A 21,464-nucleotide genomic window follows, 5' to 3' on the forward strand; every position below is an offset into this window, starting at 1 on the left:
CCCTCATTGTCACTGTCATTGTCTCATTGTTGTTTTTATCCATCATACCTGCAGGCAGTCCCTTTGAATAGTAAAAGGAAATGTCTTCAAAACAGTGCCTTTGTTAAAAATGCTGTCTCGTGACATTTGAGATGTGCTACATGTTCTTGTCATTGTGAAATATGTGGTAGCAGTGTTTGTCACCAAGACAAACTCAGTCACTAAGGAACATGCGGTTAAGCAGGCCGTCGGGTTATTTTCAAGTATGGCATGTTATTGGCTTCAGGTGATGCATTTTTTAGATTCTGAAACAGATGCTGTCACTAGTAAAGATCATAACTTGTCACATATGGAGTGCGATTTTGAGGAAGTATGACCTTGAGGCAACAGCCAGCCAACTGACATTCCTATACCGATTTAGTCTTATCTTCTTACTGAAGATATGTCATTTTTAGGTGTGACATCTGTGCTACGCGATGGTGTCTGATAATTTGCTCATAGGATCTATTTCTAAATTATTAGTAGTAGTTTATCACAAATTGCAGATCTCTCTAAAAGGTGGATGGCTTTCATTTTGATTGTCATTTAAAACCAAAAATAGCTCCTCTGTAACACTCCTTCACTGTTATTGTTTGGCATCTTTTTCCTTCTCTGAATATAAGCAAAGTTTGTGTGTATGTATGTGTATATGTGTATATATATATATATATATATATATATATATATATATATATATATATATATATATATACCCACCCACATATACTTGTGTGTGTTTGTGTCAATCTTTGGATTTAGTTTCCTAGATGTCACAGCTCTTTCATATATTAATAATAATCAGTACTAACTTTTACATTTTATTCACTTCCTGCAAGATTCTGACAAACAGAAATTAATATTAGTTTTACTTTCATTCTTCTTCTTTCGGCTTTTCTCAGTTAGGGGTCGCTACACCGGATCACCTGTCTGCTCATGATTGGCAGTGGAGTTTTACGGTGTCGAGTTGCCAACCCGGCGCCCAGCCTTCCACAGAAGGCACACATGCACACACTCATACCTAGGGCCAATTTAGTGTGTCCAATCCACCTACAGCATGTTTACTTTCATTAAATTTTGTAAACTGTTCAATATAAATTGCAGTCATAGAAGCATAGGGCATGAATGTACTCATGTCTGTAGATACTAATGTTTCTGTGACTTATTTAACTGAATGAAGATGTACTCTCTTTTTGCTGACTGTGAAATGTTGTATAAATGCTGTGTGGTCTTTAGTTTCGGACAAGTCCATTCTGTCTTGAACTGCCAGATGTCAAGTGTCACCTTATTTTTTTCGGCAGCTCTATCTGCATGACTTAATCCTCAACATCATGTTCTCCTGTCCCACCTCAGCCTTACTGCATTTCATTAACTGACTTCATACATATCTTTTCAAGACCCCTGCTGTCTTCAGAGAGTTTTTCTTAAACTGTCTGGGAGCACCCAGCTTGCAGAGTTTTTCATCTGTAGTTCAAATCCCATGATCTAGCTGTAAATAGGAAAGTGAACTCATGTACTGAATTATTTGGTGTTTCGTATAAAAGCAGGTTGTTTTTCCATACATTTATGTTGGTAAAGATGGCATCTCAATTTTTTTCTTGCAGCTGCAGCCTCTGTCTATAATATCAATGTGCACGGAAATCCAGGTGCCTTACTACATAAATTTAGTTATGAGCCAAGTGTTTGCCAGTCTGAGTGGTAGAATAATGTTTGATCCTTGGAAGGACTTGTCACTTAGATCTTGAAGGTAGAGCACCAGACTTTGAAAATGAATGTGTGGTAATGTAATACTAAAAGCACAGTGTTAACTACATCATTGTTTTTGTAAGGATGCAACCACCCTGGATACTTTTACTGTTGTAACTAAACCACTGGTTCAAGCATTAAGCGTTGTGACATCATTTTATGGGTGTAGTAATATAGAAACAATGTGTAGATAAATACACTCAAAAACACTAAAATGTTTATTTTTTCCAAAATAAATTGCAGCCTCTTTTGCCACGTAGTAAACTACATGTTTTGTATCTGGATCTTAACTGAAAATAAAATTTCATGTAAAAGTAGAATTCCTGGAAGGAAGACTAATACACTTTGCAGAGCTAGCACGTGGTCTTTCATCAAAGTCAATGATGCAGTACTGATTCTCAGGTCTTGCCATGTAGAAGCCAGTCTGAATAGCAGAGTCTTTTTACCATCCCCCAGCTCCGGACATCTGTGTGGATCCACTGTCTTGATCTTGAGGTATAAAGCAGATGTCAGCCAGTGCCATCTTCAGTTCGTTCTTGCCCTGTAATCTAACGCTCCACAGTGTTTGTGTCATTGGTCTGTCAGTCTGCTTTAATTACCAGAGTTCCAGACGCCACAGATAAGTATCCTGTTGGGGACCTTTTGTCAATTAATAATTGTCTTTCTTCTGGGAAGCAGATTCACACAAAGATTTCCACTCATTGCCTTTTTTTTTTTGGCCCGCAGCACAACGCTGCTAGCTGTCAGTATTGTGCTAGGTTTAGCTCAAAATCTATTAAGTGTAGGGTCAAGTCCCCTCAGCTGCATATGATATCTAGCAAAGACTCTAGAAAGGCAGCCCCTTCACACATCTTGACATCTACTGATTTCAAGGTTGCCTTCCCCAAAAACAAGTATAAACATCTGAAGGAGAGAGATATCTGGGATTTAAGGATGTTTCTTGGTCTAGGCCCTTGAATAATTACAATGTTACCGATGCAAGTGAGGAACCTTTGCAGCCCCTTTCTCTGATGCCTTCTAGGCTAAAGTCATCTGGTGTGACCTCTCTAGAGACTTCCATGGCTCAGGCCCCTATCTCACAGTCGGACACCAGATTAATGTTGGTTGAGTTCACAGATTCTGACGCCTGAGTACTAATTGAGGGTGAGGGCAGATCTCCTTGGTTATTGTTGGGTTTAATATCCTCAAAAAACAGATTGAAGCCACCCATCTGTGAATGAGTCCTTCACTTCCCTTAGGCCCCACACATCCAAACCCAAGAGGCGCTCAGTTTTGCCTCAGATTTCTCTGTCTTTGCTGACTACCATTTCTTCCTGGATGTCTTACCAGGACTTGGTCAGACTTGACAAGTATTTCCTGAAGACCAGGCAGCCCACCCTATGTAAGGATCCTGTGCCAAGAATGTCCCATGAAAAAATTAAAAAGGGCAATTCCCCCAGGGAGATTCTGATTCCTCAGAATCTGCGAATGAGGGGGAATTCACTTATGTGAAACACCTTCCCTTTAAGCTTATGAAGATTCAGTTAACATCCTATCCTCAGCTTTGCTTCCTGAATATTTGTCCTTTGGAGATGCTCTTTACAGGATGAAGGAAGCCTTCATTTTGGAGTTTAGGGAATTTTTTTATGAACAATGCCACAGTTATATAATACATAAACAAGTGTGGGGGAGGCACAGTCTTAACCCCTTTGCAGACCGGCTCTGAATTTTTTTGGAATTGGCACAGCAACTCAAGGTAACTCCCATAACATCCTACATCCAGGTTCAGGACATTCAGTTGGAAGACTTCTTGCTGTACCCTAAAGAGTGAATGTTAAAAATGTAAATTTCCTGGATCTCGTACACCAGTGGGGTGTCCCAGACATAAATCTATGTTCATTCATGGAAAACAGACAACTGAACAAATTCTGCCTGTGAACCCACTAGACAAGGGTCATGGAGAGTGGATGCCTTCTCCTTCAAGGAGACAGACCTATTCCTTTATCTCTTTTGAGCAATACCCCTCATCTGCAGGGTACTTCTAAAGTTTGGGTGAGACGGTCCCAAACTGATCCTGATTGCTCCCTTCTGGCCCAGGAATATTAGTTTTCCCTTCTTCAAACTGTCAGTGAGGAAGAACAAAACATTACCGCTAACCAGGGACCTTGTCACCCAGAACAAGGGGTCTCTAACTTATCCCAGCCTGAGAATTTAGTCTCAAAGATTGAATTTTGACTCAAATCCTATTTTAATGATGGGATGTCCTTTCCATTTTGAAAGAGGCCAGAAAACCAAACACTAAAGTCATATTTAGCTTAGTGGAAAAGGTTTTCTATTTGGTGCCAATACAAAGGTATTCCCTCTTCACAAGCTAACATAAATCAGATTGTTGAATATTTCTTCTCCCTCTTTAAACAAGATTTGTTACACCAGCATCAAGGTTCATGTTTCTGCCATCTCAGCCTGCCTCCCTGTCTCTCCTCTTCTTTGCTCCCAACCTCACATGAAGCAATGTCTCAAGGGGATTATACATCTCAAGCCACCCAGAAAGTAACCGGTCTCCCTCTTGAATTTTGTATTTGAAAAACTCCCTCTGTCTTCTTTTTAACGAGCAGCATCAGCTATCAAATTCTTGTCCTGAAAAACAGCTCTGATTCTGGCACTTACCTTAGTCAGGAGTGTGTCTGAACTTCAACCCTTTCTGCAAGAAGCCATTCCTGGTGTTCCACAAGAACAGGGTCACCCATAAAACCAAACCCTCATTTATACGCATTCATTTCTGAAATTTCCATAATCCAAGCCAGTCACCTTCATGTGTTCTTTCCAAATCCACAGAACAAAGGAGAAAAAGGATATTGCATTCCATAGATATACATGGATATACACAGACAACTGAGATCTCCACAGAACCAACTCCTCAAATAGATCTGACCAGCTTGTCAGTAGCCTTTGCAGAAGGTATATCAGTGGCCAAGCAAACCATTTCCAAATGGATTGCTAATTGTATCACCATCTGCTATTCTTATCATGATCACCAACATACTTGTAAAGTCAAAACTCATTCCACCAGGCATAAAGCCACCACTATTCCTTTAAAAACAAGTAGTTATCCACACAGGCCATTCCAGATGCCACTCATTTACACTTTCACTAAATATTACCACCTTAGGTCCATCTTGAGAGGAAGAGCTGGATTCACTTCTGCCATTCTTCAGAGCCTCTTGTCCTGTTATACTATTCCTGTCCAACCGCCTCTTCCTAAAAATTAGAATTACAACTCTGACTATGATGATCATATCACAGTTGTCTGCTCTTACCATAATTATAGATGTTTGAGTAGATCAGTATTATACCCACCTACCATCCTCCCCCATCTTTTCTTGTCTGCCTTTACTTGGGTTGACATGAGTTTCTTCTCCCATTCTTCATCCCTTCACCCCTTCCTCCCTCCCTTCCCTTTATGTCATGGTCCCTAGTTTTTACTCAGGATGGTTTGGAAGGTTGTGCTGTACCTCAGGATCAATGGATTCCTTAGTCTTGACAAAAAAGACCTGAAGATGGCACTGGCTGATGCTAGCTTTGCACCCTGATGTCCAGATGTCAGTCCGCGTGGAAGGTGCCATCTAGGGGATGATGAAAAGACTCTGGTATATGGGCTTTCCTCAGGCTTCTGCATGGTAGGAAAACCTAAGAATCAGTACTACAACATTGATCTACTTGAACATCTACAGCTATGGTAAATAGAGAGACAGTGTACTTTTACTTAATATACCTTATCCTGAATCTGTAGGAAGGCATCTGAGCAACACGATGTGATGTGGGAAAAGGAGGAAGCTGTCCGAAATGCACAATATCTTCACATAGTAAAATGAGTATGAAGGCATGCACTCTTCAGGAAATGTCTGTTCACACTTCATTTGAATTTGCTTACTGGTGTAGAGCAGAGAACAGTTAACCAATTTCAGGATCAGCCCAAGGGAAATGGAAAAAGAGAAAGTAGTGAATAATTTTTTAAAATATTGCAAGTACAGTAAAGTGATAACAGAAGACGACTGTTTATATATAGTGTGCACAAAACATATACCTATGAGACTAAGAGGAGCAACTGAGTCTGAAGTACAAATGGGAAAGAATTAGAAATGTGAGAAAAAGGGGAGAGCATAGAAAGATTAGTTCGTGTCCAGTGTGGGTGCCGGTTATCAGATCAAATGTGTTCTACAGACAGGCTAAACCACAACTTCTGATTATTGGCAAGACAGAAGTTCGAGTAGCTAGAATGCCGATCCATTTTTGAATTTGTGTATTTATGGGCAACAATGTACAGATTAGCGTATATATTAGATTAGAGTAAGCTGTAGAGAAAGGGATAGAACTACTTGGTCATGTGTGTGCATGCGTGCATGCAGGGGTTTGCAGGTTAGACTAGGAAAGGGGTTAGATGTGTGACCGGACATGTGTCTTGCTTAGTGCTACAGCTTTGGTAGGGGGGGTTTAGGAAAATAATGTGTAGGCTTAAAGGCAGGGTTAGGGTTAGCACACAAGGTCACCCCCATAACACCCTTACTCGTGTGGTAACCCTACATATTACATTAAAAACGCACTTTACTTATCAGTACCACTTTACAGACTGCATGTTTTTGAGATTTAGTGGTTAATGTTATTTCTGTCAGGGTTATTTGTGATCATTCTCTTACTGTCGGGATTTTGCATTCAGTAGGACATTAACTGGTTTATCAGGCACTTTCATAGTGAAGCCCTTTGCACTTAGCTAATTTTTGCAGGTGAGATTTAAAATGTTGGGTGGCTGTGGTGGTGCAGCGATTAGTGTTATTGCCTCACAGCAACAGGTTCTGTGGTTTGATTCTCAGCTGAGGTGCATTCTGTGCAGAGTTTGCATGTCCTCCCTGTGGTCAGGTGGGTTTCCTCTGGGTGCTTCTGTTTCCTCCCACATTCCAAAGACATATTGCAGTAGGTGGATTGGACACTCTAAATTGGCCGTAGGAGAGTGTGTGCATACGAGTGTGTGATATAAATGAACTACCGCGGCAGGGCTAGCTGTCTGGCATTGTAAACCTTGGCTTGAGTTGATTGTCACTGCTGAAGTGATACCCCAACCCCATGTGCAAAATGAGAAAAGAGGTTGAGGATGGATGAATTAATGTGCACAGAACATGGGTAAGATGAACAAAGTACAGAGATACATTGGTTTATGCAGTGGTGTCTGGTTTGGGGGGAGGGGGGCTTGTGATGCACGCACATTTCTAAACTGTCCAGATTTTCAAAGATTGTCCACATTTTTACCTCATAATTTATTTCTCTTCCTTAGTTTTCTGGCAAATCACTTTGATGATCTGATGTATGAAATCACTAAATAATGACGTACATTTGACTTTTAGACTTCGTATCCTTCAGAAAATGCACATTAACACAAAACTTGTTATAAACCTAGAAAGTTGCTAGAATAAGAGAATATTTAAAATTTGTCCTCCTTTTGGGGACTTTGTCCTCTTTTTGTTGGGATTTGTCCAGATTTATAGGGCTAAAAGGTTCATAGGTTAGTACTAGTCTAACTGCCCTTGTGGGTCATTTTAAGCCTAGCTAATTACCCCGTATAAAAATCAAACCCTGCACCTTGTGTTTGTAAGGTAAACACCTTAACCATTATGCCAACCTCCCCCTTGGTTGAAAGGTATAGATGAACATCCTTGGTTTGCTTGATTCCTGGAATCAGTGGATGAATGGTCTCTTATTAGTTTAGCTGAGTGTTTGATCATGTAAATGTTTTAATGGTGGTGAGCCCAGAAGTAGGTCAGCTGTTTGTCTGACAGGGAGACGTTATGCTTTTCCCAAGATTTTACAGTGGTGTTCATGTTTCACAGAGAATGTGATGAACCTGTAGGTTTTCTTGGTGATGCTATGAATTTTTCTGGACTTTATTTTTGAGGCAGATGCTTTTAGGGTAAGACCATATTCTGGTTAAGCTAGAACTATGTCTTTGACTATTGCTGTTCTGATGGACTTAGAAAGCAAGAAAGGGAAGATTTTGTTAGCCCAGAGCAAAGGCAATTTAATCTTTATCCTTAGAATATAGGTTCATAGGTAGGTACTAGGCTGTTGGCCCTAGGGCCTATACAAGCCTAGCCAAAAATGTACCCTGGCTTTCACCACCCAAGAAAATTCTTTTCCTGTGCCCCTGTCAAGCAGAACCACAGAAGTGATCCCCGTGGTGAATTTCCTATCACCCATCCAATCATCAAGATTTTTCTTGAAGAGTGCTAATGAGGTGCTCTGTTTGACGTAGATAGTTGTCTGTTCCAAAGTATGGGAAGTCTCTGGGACAGGAATCTATCCCTCGAGCATGTTCTGTTTATTGTGGTGAGAAGGTGTAGGTCCCTAGAGCATGTAGCTCGGAGGGATTGGGATTTCTTTAAGTGGAGCATGTCCAGCAGCTCTGGGTTTGACATAGCTTTGTATGTTAGGCAGAGATCGCCTCTGAGTAGGCGATGTGCAATGGAGTAAAGCTGGAGTTTTTTGAGACGGTCTGCATAAGGCATCTGTTTGAGGCCAGTAATCCTCTTTGTGAGGTATTTTTGCGGCCTTTTCAGTTGTTGTAGATGTCTTGTGAGGTACATACCAAAAGGGGCGTTGTACTCTATAATGGGTCTAATGAGTGATGAGTAGAGGGGAACAATGACCTCTTTTTTTCTGGATGAGAAACCTTTTGTGATGAGGTGTGCCACGTAGAAGGCTTTCCTGACCACTTTGGCGATGTGATTATCAAAGGAGAGACTACTGTCCACCTGTGTCCCAAGGTCTCTTATCACACTTTCGGTGTTAAGTAGACTACCGCCTATGTGGTAGTTCATGGGTACAGAATTTTTACCAAAGGGGATGACAATGCACATTTTGGCATTGAGCTGATATTCAGATGGAGGCTGAAGGAGAGTGAGGGGTCAAGTCCCTCTACCTAGATATTTACATCAGTCAGTATTTTTTCTATTTCATTGTTGTGACCATGCAGTTGTATTGGGCGAGAGGTTTTTGCATTGTTCCAAGTAACACAGATTTTGTTCTAAATGAGTTTAGTAGAAGGTTACTCCTGGTGATCCGTTGGAAGAAGGAGAAGAAATCCGCTTGAAGTTCTTGTTGCAGTACTGTGACGTCGTCAGCATGGAATACTAGAGGGAGGTGAAGCAGTTCAGAAGGGAGCTTATTAATGTAAATAAAGTGTAGGGAAGGGCATTGAATGAACTTTGTCAGATGCCTTTTAGAGGGTGAATAGATGCTGTGACACAAAAATGATGGCTTGGCCAATAATTTTGGAATTATGGAACATTTTATGAGGTACACCCAATTTCTAATAGATGGTATATAAGGACAGAATAATCAGACAGATCAAATGCTTTCATTAGCTCAAACATGATGCCAGTAAGTTGACCTGTGTCTGTGGCTAGGAAGGTTTCATCAGTAACTGTGAATAAAGATCTTGTGAGATCAGCATCAGCCAGTGAGGTAACCATTCATTTCTTGTTTTGATTCACCCATCGTCTTTGTAGCTCAGGGGTTAGAACACTGGTCTAGTAAACCAGGGTCATGAGTTCAAATCTCATCAAGGCCTCTACCTGCCCTTTGGTTGGGAAGTTGGCACAATGGTTAAGGTGTTTACCTTACAGACACAAGCTGCAAGGTTTGATTCTCACATGGAGTAATTGGCTAGGCTTAAAATGACCTAACAAGGACAGTTAGTGTAGTACTACTCTATGAAATAAATCCATATTACTAATAAACAGGGGCGAGTCCAATGAGACTTTATATACTGTACACGGATCCTTTTGTTTTAAAAACTGTTTACCCTTCTTACAGTACTGGTCACATCTTCTATACTTTACTTGGATTTTAGCTCTGTTTTATAAATCCTGTATGTTGTAGGAGGGCTCCCGCAATGTAAAACTATTACAGCTAATAGCACTGATAAAAAGCAGAAAAATTCTGTGTAGGACACTAATCTTTTTCAGGACACAGTTACTCGCTCACTCAAGACATGGACAACTATGAGCAATTCGGAGATCTGCCAGTCCCCCTATGACATATCTTTGACATGTTGGAGGAAACAGGAATTCCCGATGAAAATCCTCATGGATACAGGAAAGTCTTTGTATAGAAGGCAGATAAGATGGGGACTGAACTGGGGAACCAAGTGCTGTAAGTCTCCAGTGTTGATCATTATTTTGCTGGCCTGTTTAATGAATGTAAATTACCTTTTGAATTCTGAAGAACATCATTTAATCAACAGCTGCCACAGCCACAAACTTCAAGCAAAACTTGAAAAAATAATTCAGAATTATTTCACTGTTTCACAGGTGCAGCAGTGGGAGGGGTCTCTCTGTCCCCTCCTTATGCCAAGATGTATCTGAATGAGTGGGAATTGTATGTCTTTTATTCTTAGCAAAATAATTTAAATGATGCAGATTTATAATATAATTTTATTATAAAGTCCACATCCAGAAGCATGTAGAGCCCCGGCAATCACTGACACACAGGTTAAAACAGCCCTATCCAAAGCCAAAAACATAGCTTCAATGGGACCGGACGGTGTCCCAGGCTATGTCTTACATGAACTCCAAAATGAACTAACCCCTCACCTAAACACACTGTTCATACTCAGCCTCTCTACAGGCTACGTACTCAGAGTGGTGCACAGCAACAGTTATCCCACTCCACAAAGGTGGAGCCACAACGGAGCCCGGGAACTATCACCCTATAAGCCTGACTAGCCTGGTCTGCAAGGCTATGGAGCGCATCATCATGGAACTCATTAACAGAGACATTGGGAACCTCCAAACATTGGACCCTACCCAGTTTGGCTTTGTTAAAGGCAGATCATGCCTCTTAAACCTGGTGGACTTCTTTGAGACAGTTACCAAGGCTTTAGACAAGGGAAAGGAGCTCCACACAGCCTACCTAGACCTCGCAAAGGCTTTCGACAACATTTCCCATTCTGGTATTATAGACAAGCTCACCAGCCTGAACATAAACCCCTACATCATGAGATGGGTTGCCAGTTGGCTCACGGATAGAACCCACACAGTGAGAGTTGCAGGCTCTAGATCAGACTCTAAACCGGTTACAAGTGGCGTCTCCCAGGGCTCAGTTCTGGGACCCCTCCTGTTCAGTATATACTTCTCAGAGGTACAGGCAAGCACAGAACTATGGCTGACCAAGTTTGCAGAGGACTGCAAACTGGGGGCCATAATTGACTCTCCAGCTGATACAGACATCCTCCAGAAGGGTCTCACTGAGACGGATACCTGGTGTCAAAATCATGGCCTCAAGCTAAATGCCAAAAAGTGCATAGTCATCTCCTTTGGAAAAAACAAAGGACCGCGAACTACGACATACGTGGTAGTCCCCTAAATACAGAAAATGCAATAAGGGATTTGGGGACCCAAGTAGATAGTAATCTCTCCTTTGATAATCATATTGCCAAGGTGGTTAGAAAATCCTTCTATGTGGCCCACCTAATCACAAAAGGGTTCGCATCTAGAACAAAAGAGGTTATTGTGTCCCTGTACTCATCACTCATCAGACCCATCAATAGAGTACAACGCCCCATTTGGGATGTACCTTACAAGACACCTGCAACAGCTGGAAAGACCACAGAAGTACCTCACCAAGAGGATTAATGGCCTCAAACAGATGCCCTATGCAGCCTGACTGAAGAAACTCCAACTGTACTCTGTTGCATACCACTTACTCAGAGGTGACCTCTGCCTGACATACAAGGCCATGTCCAACCCAGAATTGATGGACATGCTCCACCTAAAAAAAAAAAACAAAAAAAAAACAAAACAAATCCCCGAGAGCCACACACTCTAGGGATCTAAACCTCACCACAACGATAAATAGGACGTGCTGGAGGGATAGATTCCTGTCCCAGAGACTCCTCATGCTTTAGAACAGGATGCCAGTCTACATTAGGCAGAGCCCCTCACTAGCACTTTTCAAGAGAAACCTTGATGAGTGGAAGGGAAACCAGAAAATTTACCCCGGGGATCACTGCAGTGGTTCTGCTTGACAGAGGCACAGGGACCTAATGGCTCTGCTGGACAGAGGCACAGGGAATTAATCTAAGGGGGCGGCGAAAGCCAACACATTCTTGCTAGGCTTACAGATGCCCTCGGGCAGATAGCCTAGTACTTACCTATGAACCTATTAATATATTCCTGTTATCCTGTTCTGCATCAGAAAATTGTTTCAGTATTACTTTAAATGAAACCAGCAATCATTTGTTGTTTAGTTTTTAGTCAGTTAACCCTGTTATCTAATTTTTAGACTCTGAAGTATTAACAGCAAAGATGGTCATAAGTTTGGCATTATACTGTATAAAGCAACTCTACATTGTAATGCTATGTTGCACACCAGTAATACATAATCCATTTCAGTTTGCAGAATGTTATTACTTTAATTCGATATGACATCCAGACGGTCAAGTGATAATTTTGAGTTGACCCAGTTATTAATAAGGTAAAAATTGGCAAGCAAGATGCTGTAGTAAAAATATGGCAGAGCATTATATCAATAGAGCAAAATCACAGAAATATTACTAACATATTTATGATGTAGGTCTACCGAGAAAGAAAAATAAGAACAAGACACTATTGCATGTCTTAAAATGTAGTATTGATGCTGTTAGCATCAGAGACATAATCATTAAAGAGTCAAATGTGGCAGACTCTTCTGAAATGGGTAAAATGAAGACATTCCTAAGATTGTATGTAAAAGGAACATGAGTCTCAGTCTGCTTTTTGGGCTGTGAGTAACATCAACAAGACAATTTAAGAGTTACTTAACATGTACAATTATACGTTTTACTTGTACTACGCCTGATTATGTAAACTTTACTGATTGATTTGCATGCCTATTTACAAAGAATGAATGGTTTGTATAGGTTTTCTTTTTTTTATTAAGAATGAATATTTTCAGAAACTGAGTGTAACAGCCATAATATGGTTATGTTTGTGTGTGCTACATATATCATTTTTCTTTAGCTAAAGCTTTTCATGAGTGGAAAATTAGAATACGAGAACATAATGACGTAACTAAGGACAATGTTAACAGTAAATTAAACATATTTAGCAGCATATAATACACAATTTTTAGGTGTCTAAATTTTTTTGTTGAAATTCTATGGCTACAAGTGGCACACATTGTTGCATACATAATGAACCTTGTTCTACTTAAACATTGTATTTTGAAACCTGCATTGAAATCTAGGCTTTTAAGGCATTAGTCACATTAATTGGGTTATTTTAATTGATCACTAAATGACTTTTTTGTGAGTGGCTAGCCACCTGGCAGTGTGAACCTTGGCTCTAGACGATTGACACTGTTGTAGTGACAGACAATCCCATGTGCAAAATTGGGAAAAGTAGGTTATGGATGGATAGATGACACAGCAGTGTGTCATTCATATTTCTCAACTTAGCACAAGAAATGTGGTCAAACCCTAAAACAATGGGGGCAAAGGCTCCAAAATAGGGACAGATTTTAAATATTGCTCTTGTAAACTTAGAAAGTTGCTAGAATAACATGTTTTGCATTAGAGTGCATTTTTGAAGGACATGAATTCTGAAACCCAAATGTATGTCTTTGTTTAGCGACTTTGGTCCTCAGTGAGTAGCCTGAAAAAACACAGATTTTATGAACAGACCAAAAGCAGGAGGCAAAAATCTGGACATTCTGTGAAATCTAGGCAGATGAGAGGTATGGTTTAATTTGATGCATGTGTAATAGGGTATTTTTACACATAAAACCTTATGACTGAGTAGCAGCAAATTTTGCTTGGATTTATAGCCGAGTCTAAATTTGTTTGTTACAAACATTCAATTTATTTATTGATCGATTGACCTTTGTTTACTGGGAAAGTCTGCCAGGATAATCTTATATGCTTGTATCAGAGACCCAAGGAGAAAAAGTTCCACAAATAAAAGAACAGAAAATGTTTATATGCATAGGTAAAAACTCACGTTGCAATACACTGTAAATACATAAATTAATGCAAATATTAATACACACATGACATGTAGAATAATAATATACATACTATCAGTAATACAGGATAAATACAATATTATGTTGATGTTATAAGTGAGTGAGTTTATTACTCGCTCATAAACCAAATGTCAGAGTGGAAAGTTCAAACAGTGGATAAGGAGAAGGGGAGGAAGAGAGGAGAGGAGATTGACAGAAAAATTATTTTGTAAGAGGTAATTTTGGGGTAGATGTGGGAGGTGGAGAAATGAGTTAATGCAAGCTGAAGTGTAAGGGAAATATGAATAAGAGAAATAAAACAAGAAAAGTGTGTGTGTGTCTGTGTGTGTGTGTGTGTACGTATTAGAGGAGAAGGAGGTGTAATTATTAGCCAGGAGAGTAGCACCTGCAAAGCCAGGAGTCTGAGAGGAATTCCTGTAGTTGTGGATTAAATAAATATATGTTATATACTGCCCAGACTGGTGCATTGTATTCCGGACTTTTGCTACATGGTGTGAATACACACTTTGACTGCAGTTTTTGTAAGGCCTAGAGATGTGAAGTAGATTTTTGTCAGGAGATCAAAGGCGGTGATTTGGAGGTAGTGATTGTGTTGATATGGTCAACAGCCAGCATAGCCATCTGGAGTTCTTTAAAGAATGATATGTCCTTGGAATATCAAACTGATTTATAAAAGATGCATGTGTTATAAATGCATTAGAACTGTATCGCATTTGAATATCAAACTGATTTCTACAGATACTTATGTTACAAATGTATTAGACCTATATGGCATTTGAAAATCAAAATGTGTTTGTAAATTTGCTAGTGTTAAATGTATCAACAGTGGGACCTGCTGGACAGAGAAGGATAATGCATGTGAGACTGTATGCATATATATTGGCAAAGGACCCTGGAAGAGCAGAGGTTAACCAGCTAGCTTACCATAAGAAAAATAAGGGAAATGTAATTGAGCTATTAAACCATTAAAATGGCATCCCACAGTGATGAATAGGACCGGAGATGGTCGGTCTGGGAGAGGCCATTGTTTAATAGCCTCGGTAAAGAAGAGGGGGGAAGTACTGTAATTGTTTCATGACTTCAGGCCACTGCCATAAACATTTAGATGTGTATTGTAGCCATCCGTACTAAATTCCTGTCTCAATTTCAAAGGGGGGAAACTGTGGGAACCTAGAGTCAGGTGACCAGATGACGTCATTCTGCTAGCCCTGGAAATAATATTTTTTAAAGATATTACAGGGAGACATCTCTCAGTATTGGATATTCTGTCTTGGGCCTGACAAAAAGGACCTTCACCACATCATCTGTCTTGCTCTATTAAGTAAGTAGGGAATAGTAATTCTCCTAGATTGTCAGGAAAATGTAGTGTCCATCAATGTTTTCAATATCTTCTGTGATTTGAACCCAGTGGTTTATTGTAAATATATATTCAGTATTTTTGTGTTCTTTTATTAATTAAATATATTTAAAACTTTTGTGTGGCTGGTCCCTTTTAGAAAGTATTTAACTTTTCAGAGTGCTTATATTTATTTGGTGACATTTTGTGGGCCACTCCTGAAGGCCTAGATGTCTTGGTCATCTAGTACCATTTGTATTAGTGTTAATGTTACACAGTATAATTGGACACCCCTTTGTTAAGGGCCTTAGAGTAGCTGCTTATGGAGTGTCTGGTGACAGTGATAACTACCTTATACTCTGGGCAGAAGTGGCACAGCAGGTAAATCTGTGCCAGCCTTTCCCAGGTGTTTGTGTCTGTGAAAAATCAAATCTGTGTGTGTTTGTGTCAGCTACTTGGAGCAGGGACACTGAGTAATGGGTTCATAGAGAGGATGTGGTAGGACTTAGATTTGACAGTCCGGCCGAGGACCTAACACTACAGCTCCACCAGTGGGGACTTTTATTGAGGACCTGGAGGGAGACAGAAAGATCAGGACCTGGGACTGAGAGTGTTCCCTGTGCGCTCTTAAAGGAAATTGTGCTTGATGCAGAGAGGTCTGCATCTGGAAATACTGAGTGTATCCATTTGTATTCCAAGTGAACTTCCCTCTCCAGTGTCAGTGGTAAGGATTCAGGCCCCTTGATTACTGGCCCAGTGAGGGGTCATCACATATTGGTTGGCAGTGGTGGGATCATCACATGCTGTTTTTGTAAGGCCTAGATATGTGAAGTAGATTTTTGTCAGGAGATCAAAGGTGACGATTTGGAGGCAGTGATTGACAACTGTACTTAATAGCTAGGCAGGAAGTAGGATTATGTATAATTTTTCATTGAGAAGTTGGATATAATTTAACTGTTGGAATAATTCTAGTTAATTTATAGAGTTCTTAAAGCAGAACAGTGATGTTTTGTGGGTTTGCCTTCATAAGGGTGTTATGCACTCATGCAAATCCACTTTGTCTGAAAGGAAGTTTTCAAAGTGGCAAAACCTCGAAAAAAATAGTCTGAATGCGCAATGGGCAAATGCACATTGGCATGCGCTCATTACAGATTCGACATTGTGGGTGCAGATTGCACTATAGCGGGAAATGATCCATTTCCCCACTGTAGTGCGATCTCTGAGTTAGTATATTAAAGTAGGGGGGGTGTGGGGGATGCATTGGGGCTTGCCCCCCTGCATTATTATGTGTCTTCGATATTTTAGTTCGAAAATCAGGGAATCAGCTGTTCGAGTTGCTGATTTTCAAACTTCTGAGAATGTTGAAATTTGAAATATGTGCATTTGGTTCACCCAAATGCGCATTCGATATTGTCGTTTACGACAATATGAATATATACCATTTTGTGACTTGTATTTAGCTGAAAATATATCTACGTTGTTATGATACTATTCTATTTTAGATTTTAGGGTGGCCTGAAGGTTAGCCAAGAAGGAAAAACTATATAATAGAGACTGGAGTAGGTTTGTAGTGGCAGAATTCCCCTCTGCAGTAAGGAATGTTTTATACTATATGCATTTTTTGCTGTGTGTGTGGATACCAGTTTATCATCTATTGTAACCCCCAGCAGTTTTGTATGGGGAACTGTTTCATTTGGAGACTTGTTTAGGAATGTGCTTTTAAGTTATTTTTCCCATGGGTAAGTGATTTTGGTAAAAATAAAAGTAGTTTTGTTTTCTTTGGAGTAAGAAAGAGTTGGTAGAAAGACCATTTTCAGTAGAGTTAAAGGTATGTTGCATAATCTTTTCTAAATTTTCTAGATTATCTATAAGATGTCTGTAAAATAGTTGTATTTTAAGGTCAAAACAGAAATGCCATGTTTCCCAGATTTCAGCATAATTTGCAATGAAATTGCTAATATAATAAGCTGACTTGTTGTGCAACCCCATTTCAGAATTATGAAATTAAGTGCTTTTATTTTTGCCTTAATCTGAGAAATTGCAGCTATCGTGTCCACAAGGAGTGTCTAAAATACTACAATTAAAATACTGAAACATTCTGAAGTTATGAGGCTGGATTTGCTTCACTGATGTAGCTGTGTTTTTTCTGCTCCATATTTTAAAAACACTCATCTTTTGATCTCTGTCTTGTGACCCAAAGCGAGAAGAGATTTCATATCCTTCCAAGAAGCTTATTTTGTGCACTGATTTTGAAATCATGTTTCAAAGAAGAATTTATAGTTCATGATGCAGTATACATGTGCCTTATAGAATTTTTGGTGAAACTTATGAACAAATGATGAAGCTGTGGTTGTTTGAAAAAAATGTAAAGTGTGATGAATCAGTATGCAGAAACATTGTGTACGGTGAGACAGATGAGTATGTTAGTGATCTGGAACAATGTCACGCAGTATGGCTACTGTAATCCTTTAGTAATATGCATGATTTAGACTGACATTATTGTGGAGACTGCCTGGTGGCTGCAGGAACATGAAGCAAATGGTAGCCATCACCAATCCAGTGGTACATGACCTTCTATTGTATCTTTACAGGTTTACATCTGGTGTTTTAAGGTTTGTTGTTAGAACTGAAAAATAGTAGAACTAAATGTTGACAATCCGTTATGAACTGAGAATGTTTAATAATGTAATGTACAGAAGGGCTGCATGCTCACCTGTTTGTTGACCCACTGAATGTATTATTAGTAGAATATACTGATGAAATTTGTTTGTAATTTGTATTTTTCAGAGAAAGATATTGAGATGGCTTAAACATCCTTGTCAGTATCAATAACTAGCTATTCTGCACCGATAATGTTAAGTATACTCTTTCTATAAATGAGTGTGTTCAGTTTCTGTATACCACGAAGGGATTAATTGAGATTCAGATAACTACAAATCTAAAGGTTCTAAAACCTTGAACACCAATATACTTGGCTGGAAGGTGTCTTGGCTTTAGATCCATAAATTACTGCATCTTTTTTGTCTCTGTTCTCTCTTCCCTTTCCCTCTTTTAGTTGTTGGCAAGTATAATCTTTAATTGATAGTTAAGTACCATGTGCTAGTTATGTTATCTTTGACAGGTATAGTCTTTAATTGATCTAAATATGGAATATTTTTTTTTTTGCATTTTATTATTGTTTTTCAACCATAGGTGTTATAATTGTTTCCACTTATTACAAGAAACTTGTAATGTTTTTTTTTTATAATTTACTACCCACAATTGTATACTACTGCTGTCTAGCTGTATTTTATTATTTTTACATCTATACAGCAAATATCTGATGGTTAGTAATTTCATGTACATATTATTTTATGCCTCAACTTGTGTTATTTTTGTTTTGTGGAACTTGTCTCACTTGGCTTCTGTTAAAATGGGAGCTGGCCATTCCGAAGTCCCACTAACTAAAACATAAAGTAAAGTAAATTAAAACAGTATGTTTGCCTTATGCTTGTTGACTGCTAGTGACTGAATTGTTTAATGTAAGTAGTCAGAGAATAAAAGATTGTGTCAGAAGAAAATTTCAAACGAGTCGCATCTGCCTCAGGTGATGAAAAACTTCTTTATTAGCAGCTAACCAGATTACACAGCATGTTGGCCAAGATGATCTCCTCTGGTCAACTTGTTTACTGACATCAACTTTTATACTGCAAGCAAAACAACTTTTTGTTACATTTCTGACCATTGACAGTTGGCTATGAAAAACATATAGGATAAACATGTTTATCACAAATCACCTCAAACCAACAGTTAGTACAGAATGTTCAGTTCAACAATGGTAGCTCAAATTTTCCAGGACACACAGCCTGCTTCAGTAAATTAACTCTTACTCGGCCGTGCGTCCTTATCTCAGGCTTCACCAAGCTATAACCAAATCTCTTTATTCTGAAATGCAGAAAACAGTTATTATTCAGGTTCATAAGCAATGCTGCATTTTGTTCACAGATGAGGCCCATCTTTGATAGGCATATCCCAACAAATAACATGTTCACTTTGCAAGAACAGGAAAAAGACAAATAACAGTATGTTTTAAAACTTTTTCTCTTAACGTTTCCCCCCTGAAAACACTTTTATTTGTCTTTTATTTCAGCAATATATGGTAAAAACTAAGTTTTTCTTTGCATACATTACTTCATTGGCAAGACAAATTTTTAAATTTCAAAAACATTTGCAAAAAGTCACATTTCAATGTATTCACTTTCACCAGTCTGTTGCAATTGCTGGTACATCGTCTTCGTAACAGCAGTATCAACCAGTCTTTGTAGAAGACCTCTGATACAAGGTATACAACAGCAACCACATACCACCACGATAGCCACAGCGACTCCCAACGGACACCAGGAAATTGCTGATGAGATGACTCCATTTTCCAAACCACGCTTGTAGAAAGTCTGTAAAGGGATTATTTACCCCAGAGTTCTCTGCCAATTCTTCGGATAATATTTCCAAACCTTTCAAAGCTCGAGTGATACTTCCATCGGGCGCAGTGTTGTTTGGAATATACGTACAACAGAAAGTCCCAAACGTCCTGCAAACTCCTCCTTCTTTGGCCAGGAGCATATCCAACACAATTCGATTCTGCCATGCCACCTGCGAAGTGGCCTCCAGTTGTTCAGCAATTCCTTTCAATGCATCTTTGGTATAGTTCACAAAACGCTGCTGGTTATAGTAAATGTAGTTGATCCAGTCCACATTCTTATTAGGTTGAATCCAGACAAAGATGGATGTAAAACCAGCTGCTATTTGGTTTATTGCTTTATATTCATCAGGTACGCCTCTTGGTACGCCAATGCTATCGATGTAGACACCGTTATCGAAAGATTGCTTCGGTGCTTCTCTTTTTCTCCTACTCAACCACTTCGGCTTTATTTCAGGTTCTGTTACGAAACTGCTTGCTGGAACTGGGAAAATGTAGAATGGCAGAATTAACTTTACAAGTGCACAAGTTCCCCTCCAGGGAATCGTAAGCCTTGATCTGAGTTTGTTGTCTCCACATAACCACCATACGTCTGCTAAACTATGAGTTTGGTTCTCCAAAAATGGATTCTCATTGCCATTCACAGTAACATTGCAATAGTTCTGTCCCATATTGCCATAATTTTTCCCTGTGCCATCTCTGGAAATGCACATATACAAACCTGGATAGGAAATCGCTGCAGGCGGTTTCTCAACTTTGCTTATGACTAGAAAACGCTGTGTTTCATTTTTGCATTTATCTTCAGTTTTGTTGAAGAATAATTTCAACAGACACGTTAGGTTACCTTCATCTTGCATCAATGGGACTGTCGCTAGTTGCTGTTTACCTTCAGCACAAGAAATACAGTTTTCACAATGTGCTTCTCTGGTACTATATCTAACCCAAGATAAACATTCATTATGGTGTACGAATCCCGTCTCAAGTAACAATTGTTCTTCTTCTGTGAAGGCAAAATCTGCTTTACTTGTCGCATTCTTAAGGCCTTGTACTTTAAGTTGGAGGGTCCCCAAAGGATCAGTTCTAGTTGGAAGAGACACTCCGATTCCATAAACACCTGAATCAGTTTCTTGTGGTGACACAATGGTTATAGTAATTACTTCGGTACCTTGGAAATGCGCAATTTTTATTCTTTGTTGCCTGCTTTTATCTTTCTCTGGTATCACTGCACCACTTGTTTCCCATCCATTCACATCTGTTGACCACCAAACATTTGACCAGGACATACAGCCTCTATTGCACAAGTATTTTGCACGAGTCAAGAAATTATTATTGTTCCATTTAGAACAGTCCAAAATTCCTTCACAAAGTTTCACCTTAAACACAGTAGTAACACCTGTTTGCGCTTGCAGCACCACCATTCCTTTTTCTCTTGCAACTGTTCCTTCTCGTATTGACATATTTACTTTCGCCACCAAAATCATCATCATGTGACAGTTCAAGTACCAGTTGAACATGGCCATCCTCCCTAAGGTCTACCTCGCGCCGTTGGTTTCTTCACTGGGTTTGAGATGAACTAACCTCTATTGGGTTAATCCCCCTTTGTAGCCAGACTTTGCACTCAGAGGTCCGGTGGAGTTTGACCAACATCAATGGTAGAAGGAAGAGCCTTGAGTTTTTTTTACAGTGGGTGATATGAATCCACAAAGTCCTCTCAGCGATCCTTACAGCCGTAGGTGTCGAGATTAGTACTTGGTATGGGCCTTCCCACCTGGGGGATGACCAGTTCTTTCTCTTCACAATTCGGATCCACACCCAGTCCCCGGGTGCCACGCTTAACAAGGTTTCATTTCTGGAATCTGCAAAGGAGTCATTGTTTACAAG

At 39.5% G+C, this 21,464-nt stretch overlaps 1 protein-coding gene and 1 non-coding gene across 2 annotated transcripts in view; both read left to right on the forward strand.

Moving 5' to 3' along the window:
• Positions 1-21,464, forward strand: part of LOC122800215 (UDP-GlcNAc:betaGal beta-1,3-N-acetylglucosaminyltransferase-like protein 1) — a gene marked incomplete in the record, with an annotated part of 1,890,971 nt that overhangs the window by 1,599,316 nt on the left and 270,191 nt on the right.
• On the forward strand, positions 9,287-9,358 carry TRNAT-AGU. The gene has a single exon. It is a non-coding gene; the product is annotated as a tRNA-Thr (tRNA).

This window comes from Protopterus annectens, chromosome 4.part0, assembly GCF_019279795.1.
Source record: "Protopterus annectens isolate FY-2018-M chromosome 4.part0, PAN1.0, whole genome shotgun sequence".
In the NCBI taxonomy this organism is placed as follows: domain Eukaryota; kingdom Metazoa; phylum Chordata; order Ceratodontiformes; family Protopteridae; genus Protopterus; species Protopterus annectens.